This window comes from Rissa tridactyla, chromosome 8 (assembly GCF_028500815.1).
Source record: "Rissa tridactyla isolate bRisTri1 chromosome 8, bRisTri1.patW.cur.20221130, whole genome shotgun sequence".
In the NCBI taxonomy this organism is placed as follows: Eukaryota; Metazoa; Chordata; class Aves; order Charadriiformes; family Laridae; genus Rissa; species Rissa tridactyla.
Genome location: NC_071473.1, coordinates 52,327,545 through 52,337,559, shown reverse-complemented (window position 1 = coordinate 52,337,559; position 10,015 = coordinate 52,327,545).

Sequence of the window (10,015 nt, the reverse complement as noted above, 5' to 3'; positions counted from 1 at the left end):
TTTACCTTCAAAAATAGAATGTGACTGTAGGCACTTATGCTAATCTCTTTTTTGGCAAATCAGCTTTTTTGTATTGAATCTTGCTTGATTGAATAGCGCTGGAGCTGCCAGAGTAAATGCTATTATCAATGTACAGTAATTAAGGAAATAGTCCTTGTCACTCCAACAGTGTCCAGGCAGTGCCTTCTGTAATAAAGTTAAACGATAAAGAAATCTCTTCAGGGCGTAGATACTGGACCGGGGAAGCTCTTGACGTGCAGCAAAATAACGCAGTGTAGAATTACAGGTGACGGGGCAAAGCGTAAATGCCCGTGGAATTCATGCTAAATGCATGTTTGACTCTAAAGAGATGCTCAGCACCTAAACACATAATTGTTTAATTTGTCATGTAATTTCCTGACTCAGGGCAGGCGAGCATCTCCCAGTCTCCACCCTTAAAAAAAATGTGTGTGAGGGAGAGGAGGGGGGAGCCCCTTCCATCACTCAGCAACTTCAAAGATCGTTTCCCCCTTCGGGCAGCAGCCTGCGCAAATGATAAACCTTGCTTTGAGAGCGGCAAAGCCGGGCTCTGCCAAATCCATTTGGGGAGAGAATTTCAGTAAAAAGGACTTGTCATTCCTTCCCCCCGCCCTTCCGTTTCACTTGAAACTTTACAGCCCGGCAGTACTTTGGTGGATTGCAATTGTTCCTGCAGCACCCGGAGAGAGATTCCCCAAGGAGACAGAGAGAGAGAGAGAAACCTTTGGACATCTTCTGTAGTATAGCCTTATCGCGCGCACCAAGAGGTGTAAAATGTAGTAAAGGAGGGTAATTCTGAGATAGCAGAAATAATAACTTAATGAGCAGAGAAGCCTGATCTGCGCTGCCGGAGTTTGCTCAAAGCTTCTCAGCTGCAGCCCCACGTCGGGATCGCTGCAGTGAACGGCTCTGGCCTAAGACGTGCCGAGGGCTGCACGCGAGAGCGGGGATCTTTTGTCTGATGAAGCTACGTGCAGCAGATACGTTGTTTAATGGGCAATAAATAACAAGGGAAGATATTTAATCAAGTGTGCCGGGAAATACCGCTCATGTAAAAATACACGTGTCAAAAGATACAGCTTGGGAAGGGAACGCTTGAAAAGAGCCCGTCGCGAGGCTGCTAAATTTCATCCCACGACTTGTAAAACACACGCAGAAGGATTCTGGCCCCTCTTCTGCTCTCCCCCAGCAGCCTCTGTCTTACCTAAACTCTGTATAATAATTTTCATATTTCATAAATCTGGCCGTTTTGCTCGGGCGCGCGCTACTGAGGATTTTAGCATTCCCTGCAACGCTCCGTTTTAATGCATTGACATTCCGAAGGCTGGGCATCGTAACCTCTCCATTAAATCTTTGACACAATGAAGTGTCTTCTAAATAAAATAATTCAGAGGAATCGATCCAGTGAACTTCAGGGTGCACCTTTTCAATTATTTTTTAAAGATGGAAGTGTTTCGTGCATATTGAGCGCCAGATTCGGGGGACTGGGAGGGAGGGGAGTCACGTCGTGAGAGCGGACCCGAGCTCCGCTCCAGCAGGAGCTTACAGGAACACTCGGAGGGGAGCGAACGCTCCAGCCCTTCCTGTGCTTCCAGCGTGACTCCGAACTTGGCTTTGCTGGATCCGGGCCTCTTTTCTGTTGTGTGTAAAACATTAATGTGCTATATATTGTTCCAAAGGATTCGGGGTTGGGGTTTTTTTTGTTTTTTTTTTTTTTTACGTACCCCTAGCTCGACCTTCGGGACTGTCTGCTTGAATCAGAGCAGAAGTGCTCTGGTCAGAATTAAAAAAAAAATAAAAAATGATAGCCCAGGCAGCGGGTTTTTTAATTGAGGCATGCCAAATACCAAAGGCAGATGCTTTTTCATTCTGTAGCTCCTGGATACGCCATCTACTTTTCGGTTTCAAGGACAAAGGAAACACTTATCCAATTAGATGAGGCATGAGATTGTGACATACGGGCTCTTTCCTTAAATAAAAAAAAAAAAAATGTTGGAAAAAGATATTTGACCCTAAGTCAATAAGTGCTATTAAAATAATGAATACTCCATAAATCCAACCATATATACAGCCTGCGCTCAGAGTGGTTTTGCCGCTGGGAAGGCTGCGAGACCGCCCAGGAGAAAGCCCCACGCGGCTCACTTGTCCCAATCGCATTTTGAAGGCCTTACTTTTAAAACAGGGTATGAAAAAGTGTAAGCCAATTAACCTGCGAGGCAGACTGCTCCTATCTTTTCCCATTTGACGTCTCTATCGAGTCGGCCCGGGTGATATCAAACATGATCTGGTTGTCAGAACAGCTGCGTTTCCCCCGCGCGCTCCGCAAAGGCAAGGGAATCTCCTGCTCCTCTCGGGAGGCTCGTAGGAGATAATTTTTTTCCATCGGAACGTGGCTTGCCCAAGGTGATGCGGCTTTTCTCTGCCGTCGGGAGGAAACGGTTAATGCTTTATAGACGACGCACCTGAATCTTAAGTGTCCTAGAAGCACACTTGAATTTCTGCAGGAGGAGCATCGCACCTCTCTGCCGGAAGCTGGATGCGTCGGGGCCTACGCCGTTTCGCCCCCTCTATCTGGAGGCGGGGGGCAACTGTTAAACTCCAAAATAATTACAGCTCTTCTGTTTCCAGCCTCAGAGCCCCGATGTGTTTACTTTAGTCTTAACAGTTTACCAGGCAGCTGGAACTGTTGACTGATAATTGCTGCGAGTTTCTGCTCCTCCAGAAGAGTGAAGAGCCTCCTCCGTCCTCCGCCCATTGTTCGTACAGTTGGCTTTGCCGAAATTAGTGAAATTAGGGTTATCGACACCGCACGGAGGACTTGAGTCTCAGGTGCTGGGAATTAATGTTGCCTGTTTAATTACATCAGTTTACAGTCTGATCTGCTATCTGTCCTTTTTCATAGAGCGTCGCTTAAAGCGAAATTGCAGTCTCTCATCCAACCGGGTGTGGGGCTGAGTGATACTGGAACAAATGGAAGTGACTGGAAAAATCGCTCTTGTTCTCCCAGCCAGGCCCAGCTGCCATTTTGATTTCTCTCCACCTTGGTGGCTGTCTCTGGACCTTTCCAGCGTTCCTCCTGCCATATGCTATTGCTGAGTCATTAGTTATGTATGACACCTAAGGAAGCCCCAAACCATGGTGTTCTTGGTGACAGCTCAGGATGCCTGGACCTCCCGGCGATTCTGGCCAAGAAGCAGCACTCCTTGAACCCTTCCCAGCCCCAGCTGCAGCATAGAATGGGCTGGAAGCTGCATCTGTGCCCATTGGCGAGGTCCCAGCGAAGGGCAGTCACAGCAGCACCTCACTGATGGAGATCCCAACCGGTGGGAACCCCCCCGGAGATGCGGGGAACGGGGGGCAGGCAGCAGGAGGAGCTGCATGGAGCTCCTGGAGATGCGGATGGAGTGATGATGCTCCCCATCCTGTCTGCAGGAGCACCAGCGTGTCAGAGCATATCATTGGTCCGCTGCATCCCAGTGTGCAAAGGAACACGTGGGGCTGCCGTTCCTCCTGACATGGAGCCGGTAGCACCCAAAATGCTACTGAGCCTCCCCTGGACCCCAAAGTCATTGAAAAAAGTGCTGCCCGCGGTGACCCAGGGAGCGGAGATCGATGGTGTGGCTTGACTTCAGGCTGTAGTGCCTTGGGCCAGCTCAGCAGTCTCGCCGGCAAGCTAAACCCTCGCGTAATCACATTGCTATTGCTCCCATCGCTTTTAGGAGAGCTTGTGCAGAACTCTTTTATTTCTGCAGTTTGTGCGCCCATAAAAACCATCCAGAATACAGCGAGGTGAGGAAGAATCACCATGAATTTTCATCATATTGGTATTTCTGGCACAGTTTACATCATGCCTATGTCCCTGCTGAGGAGGAGCAATAAATACCCCTTGCAAAGCTCATACTGCGATGGATGGGAGAGGAAACAGCGACCCGAAGGGTGTCACGTTGTGGAAACCCGACCTGGAAAGAAGGATCCACAATTAACGAGATGGGTAAGGGAGTCTCTGGGTCTTAGCAAAGCCCTTTGATTATCATAAAAAGAAAGTGTGCGCCAAACAGTTTTAAAGCATCCCACGTATTATCAATGATTTTTCTGTTGATAGGAAAAATTCAAAGGGGTGCTATTAGCATTCTGGGCAGAGAGGGAACAGATCTATAGCACGGCTCTCAATAAATACGTCGCTGCAGTAAACTTCTTTAGCACTTTGCAATTCACATCTGATCTCTACTGACCTTTTTTTTCTCCTAATTAAACCTTTAGCTTGCAAATGAGCCATTTCCTTCATCAAACCGGTATATGGCAAGGGAGGAAATTCTACCCGCGATTTATAGGAGTTGCTGGTGACCTAACTGTCTATCACAACCTTTCCTAATTGATCTCTCTTTGAATTAAATTTGACCAATTACTTTCTCCTAGGTGAACAAAGATAAGACTATCCTTAAAAGCTATTGTGCCGACGGCAGCGAACAAAGCCGGGTGTATGTGGTGGGTGGAAGGTAAGAATCGGTTTTGTGCACGTAGTTGAGAAAGATGAAGGCCAACTGCCTCCAGCACCCAGAACCTCTGGTTTTCTCAACCAGCTGTTTCCCCAGAACGGTGTTTGTTTGCAGGTTTTTGAAGGGACGTGTGTGGGCATAGATGGCTGCTCTTGTGAGCTCTGTTCACATTCTCACTTCCACGCAGAGGGGATGCAAGCCTGCCGTCCCTCCTGCCCCGGTTTTGGAGCTGGATGACCAAACCAACCTCCCCCAAGCTGCTCACGCCCCACCGTCCTCTTCCAGCACAGTGATGTGGCAGCCTTTGAAGTCCCTTTCCAGCGTGCCATCCAAGAAGAAATCCCCCAAATCAAGAACTGGCTGTGCCTCCACTGGTCTGTCTCACGATGAGCACTTACAAAGGGAATGAAATACCTGAGACGGGCGTAACAGCATGATGTTGAACTGCTGACCTCAAGAGTTCAAACGTATTCCTGGCTGCACTACATAGTGCTTCACGTGTCCACATGAACCCCTTGCCCTTCCCTGAAGCCGAACCACAGGAGTTTGGCTGGGGCAGTGTCCTGTGGCAGCAGGGAAGGACCCTTGGCTTGACCGGACAGCAAGAAGCCGGAGCTGCACCAGCCGGCAGCGACGCAAAGGGAATTAAATCAGTCCGGTCCATTAAAAAGTCATGAGTCTCACTTCAAAATCCTTTTCAGAAGTATATTTCATCTGATTTTCCTTCGTCTTCTGGCTCCAGAACGTGCGCTTTCAAGCCTTCCTTCTACAGCTGAAATGATGAGAAATTCCCTTTCCTTTATCGGGAAGCCAGGAGGCTCCCGTCCGGCCTGGACTGCCTGCGCCGCTGCAGCTCCACAAGTGTCATCAGGCTGCAGGATTTTGCACCGCCATCACCCCTCTGCCTGCCCCATAGCAAGGGCAGTCAGCGTTTCCTACAGCATCGGGTGTGAATACTGCCGCGGGCAGCAGCTCGCCCTGTGGCACAGGCTCTGCCGCCGGAGCATCCCAATGCTGCATCCTCCGTGGGTGGCACAGGGCGCACGTCGGCCAGGAGGAGGGCTCTCCATCGCTCACCCTTTGCCTTTCAAAAAATTGCCCTGCGCTATTTCCTCCTCCTTTGCATCAGACAATAACTGAGATAATTTCAGCCCTTTCCTCTCCTCCCCGTGCCACAGGGAATGGGAGACCTCGCTAGCTTTCCTGCCCCACATCCAGGTTGACCCTTCCAAAATCTCACTGGGAAAATGCTCTTCCTCTGCAGGAACATCGGACATCGTGTTGGATGTTGCCACTCAGCTGTGCCCACCCGCTCGCGGCCAAGCAACTGCTTTTCTTCCAACCTTCCTTTGGAAAGAAAACAAAAAAAAAACCCACCCTAAACACCTCCCAGATGGTGCAAAGATGTTATTTAGAATTAAGAAATACTTCCGCAGACCTCGGCTCTGCGTCTGTAAAGGTGAGGGATCACAGCTCAGTGACATGGGCTCTCAGCCAGGGAAAGCATCACAGCTGAGAAAATGCTGGCAAAATGGCTTTTCCTTCATCCAGGTGGGTTGTGGGAGGGCTCCGGCGTGGGGTGCTGAGGGAAGAGGGACCTTTAGGAAGATTTACGCTTGGGATCTTTGTATTGTCCCTCCTGTCCATTTTTAATGAGGAAAATCAACCCATTTCCCAGAGCGGAGAAACGGAGGCTGCTTGGCACCCCTGGGGATGGGGCAAGGGGGGTCGGTGGGCTCCCTGCTAAGGTGCCAGTTTTCTAAATCAATAACCACCGTGTGGCCCATCGGGGTGTCCCTCAAGCCACAAACCTCCCCTTTGGGGTCCCCTTGCCATCCCTGGCCAGGCCGGAATGCGCTCCCCCAGCCGAGCCCCCAGCGTTTCTCAGGCTGCGTCCCCATCGCTCCCCACACGAGCCCCGTCGGCAGCCGCCTCGGTTCAGGAGGTTAAAAGTTATTAACTGAAAATCAATGGAAATAAAAAGAGTCCCATCTGCTGCAGTACACAACTCACTCCCCCCGCCTCCCCGACAGCCTTCCCCGCACTGCAGGGAAGCGAGCCGCAGCGCCCGGCCGTGGCTGCGCAGCACCCGGCCGCCCCGCGTCTCGCGGAATATTAAAGCTTTGGAGGCAAAATGGCCAGTGACAAATCGGCTGGCCCTGGAGCAAACAAACAGCGTCGTTCCTCACACGGCTGTCCCGGCACCGGGGTTGCCAGGGGCCGGCCGCCGCACGGGCACACACCAGGAAAAGTCTGCCCAGCCGCCGGCGGCCACGTGAGCAAACTTGGGAGATGGATATTCCTCTCCTCCCATCATCTCCTTTCAAGAGGACTGGAAAGAAAGAAAGAAAAGGAAGTGTGTGTGGGGGGGGGAATAAAAATAAAAACACCCCGGCAACATCCAGCAAAAGCGACAAAATGAGAAAGCGATGAAGCGCGGCGCTTTTCTGTGTGCCGTGCAAAGGGCCTTGCTCGCCCCCGGAGCCGCCGGAGCAGCGTGCCTTTGCTGAAATAAAAAGTATCCTTGAGGGAGGCGGGGGGGAAGAAATAAAAATCTATTGTAAAGTAACGTAATTCTGGCCAGCTACCTGGGTAAAAACTATATTTGCAAGAAAAGTGATTAAAATGTGTAACATGGATAACTTAAGAGAATACTATAGTTCATAAGGGCTGGGGGAGGGCAGAGCCTGGTCCCCCCCGGCACCACCGAGATGCCCGGGGAGGTCTCGGTCCAAATCCCTGTGTGGTGCCGAGGGAGATGCTCCATGTACCAGGCGGTGGGCAAGGCACGGTGCCCATGGGGGACATGTCCCCTCCAGCCAGGGTGTCCCTGCAACCCGCTGCCTTTATCCAGTAACTTCCGTTTTTTCCCGAATCAGAGCCAACTCCATTTTACTTAAATATTTACTAATATTTAATTACTAAAATTTAATATTAAGTGAAGGAGAGGCAGAAGTGGTGACCCAGGGTCAGGCTGTGCTCGCCACGGGGACAACAGCAGCACGTCCTGACGGCTCTTCTGTGAGGACAAACTGCGAAACAAGATATATATTCCCATATATGCAGAAGTACGTGGCCTGAGGGACCTCCCCCACCTTGCCTGTGGCTGGGGGCTCCCGGAGCATCGCCGTGTTTCCACTAACAAGAGCCATTATCTCACGAGGAGCAAACAAGGGAGACAACAGAGGGGCCAGAAATTAAATAAAAAAATGAAAATCTTCTTAAAATTGACAGTTAAGAAGAGTTCATCCATGGTTTTGGCCACCAATGGAAATGGCCTGACACTATTTCCAACAGCATGGAGGGCAGCGAGGGGAGGGGACGCCGTTGCCCCCGCTGTCCTCTCCCAAAATCCAGAAAGGATGGTTTCCTCGCAGCTGGAGCCGCTGCGTCCCCCCCAACGCCCCTCCAGCCCAACCCCGCCGCCTCAGGGCGTATTAAAGTGAGTTATGTAGGTCACCGTGTAAAAACAAACAGCCTGTAGATGCACGCAAATAACAAAAGCAGAACTCGAGGAAAATTTATACCGCAGCCAGAAGACTTAAGGAGGGAGCGCGGAAAATGTCAGCACCTTATAATGCCATCCCGAAGGACTTCAGGGGGGCCTGGCAGGCCTTGTTAGTGCCTCAAAGGGTGTTGAGATCCTGCCATACACAAGCAAAATTAGCTACCTGGATCTTTCCTCTAGCAAAGGAATTGGTAGGGGTCTGCTTCACCCAGGATGAGTGATGCTCTGGGTTAAAAATCACCTGGTTTTGAGATTTGCTTTCTGGCTCGCCAGCCGCAGCCCCATCCTGCGCCCAGGTGAACTTCAACAACTGGAAATCACAGAATCACAGAATCACTGAGGCTGGAAAGACCTTTAAGTTCATCGAGTCCAACCATTAACCCAGCACTGCCAAGTCCACCATCAAACCGTGTCCCTCAGCACCACGTCTACTCGTCTTTTAAGTACCTCCAGGGATGGCGACTCCACCACTTCCCTGGGCAGCCTGTTCCAATGCTTGACAACCCTTTCAGTGAGCAAATTTTTCCTTATATCCAATCTAAACCTCCCCTGGTGCAATTCCTCCAGGCTGGGTGTTCCTGGCAGCTCCACCACGGCCGTGCCCAGGTTTGCTCCCGGCTGGTGGAGCGACCCCCAACCCACCCCCTCCCCAGCTCTTGGGAATGGGCCCCTCGCAGCTACGAGGCCTTTAGAGACAGCCCAAGGGCTATCCCCATCCCTCCTTAGCCAGAAAATAATAGTAATAAGCCCCAAACCCCAATATTTTCGCAGGGCCTTGGCTTTGCACGGCGGGCCGTGGTGCCGGGGCCTGCACAGAGGATCCGGCCCCACGCCTGGCTCCCGCTGCAGACGCACCAAACGCTGCGTGTCCTTCATCTGGCACGTTTGAGCTGTAATTGCAACAGCCTGAACTACCACACGGTTTTATGTGCTGATATTTCATGACATTTTATGTACATAATCTGCATATGTTATTTTTAGCAAACTTTCTCCCTGGGACAGCCTCATGTGCGCCACATCTTGTTTCCATGAGCATGTGCTGCAGTTGGGAGCGGTTTGAGGTTTTTTTTCTTCTTCTTCTCCTTCTTTTTTATTTTTTTTTTCTTTTCCCCCTGTCAAGACAGGGTTTGGAATTGCAGAAGCAACACACACACGCAGCATAATATTTTTCTTTCTTTTCACAAGGCTGCTTTAGAGCGGGAAAAAAAAAACCCTAAAAGCAAAGGCGAGTGAGGCGGCCCAGCTCCCGTTTCCAGGCATTTCCTTGCCTGGGGTGCCCTGGGCTGAGTTACCATCACCCCCAAAAAGAAATAGCATCCTTCTTGGGTGGAAATAGCACCGTGCTTGGTGGAAACAGCATAATTCTTGGTGGTAATAACACTATTCTTGGTGGAAATAGCATCATTCCTGGTGGGAATAGCATTGTTCTTGTGGAAATAGCATCATTCTTGGTGGTAACAGCATCGTTCTTGGTGGAAACAGCATCATTCTTGGGTATTTTGGGAGCAAGTCAATTCTTTGGTCTTTGCTGGAAATGGTTCGCTGCGGCTGGCGGGGCTGCTGGCACGTGCCGGGCTGCAGCGAGCCTTGTGCTGTTGGGTGTTCTTGAGGAACTGCGGCTCTGAGCTGCCTGCGTGTGTGGGAGACACAGCTCTCGCCCGGAGACTCCTCAGTCCCTTGGAGGGGAAAATCCCAAGCTTTGAAACTGCCTAAAATGTTTGGTGGAGAAAATGTTCCCTAAGAAAACTCAAAGCATTTGTGGAAATTTACTGGTTGAAATATGAATGCTGGCCTTGGGAGGACACTTTCCCGTGGCGGCGGCGTCGCTGGTCTGTGCATGGAGGAGGTGGTCCATGTGGGGAGGAGGTGGTCCCTGCAAGGAGGAGGTGGTCCATGTAGGGAGGGGGTGGTCCATGTGGGAAGGAGGTGGTACATGCAGAGACGAGGAGGTCCATGCAGGGATGGGGTGGTCTATGCAAGGAGGAGGTGGTCC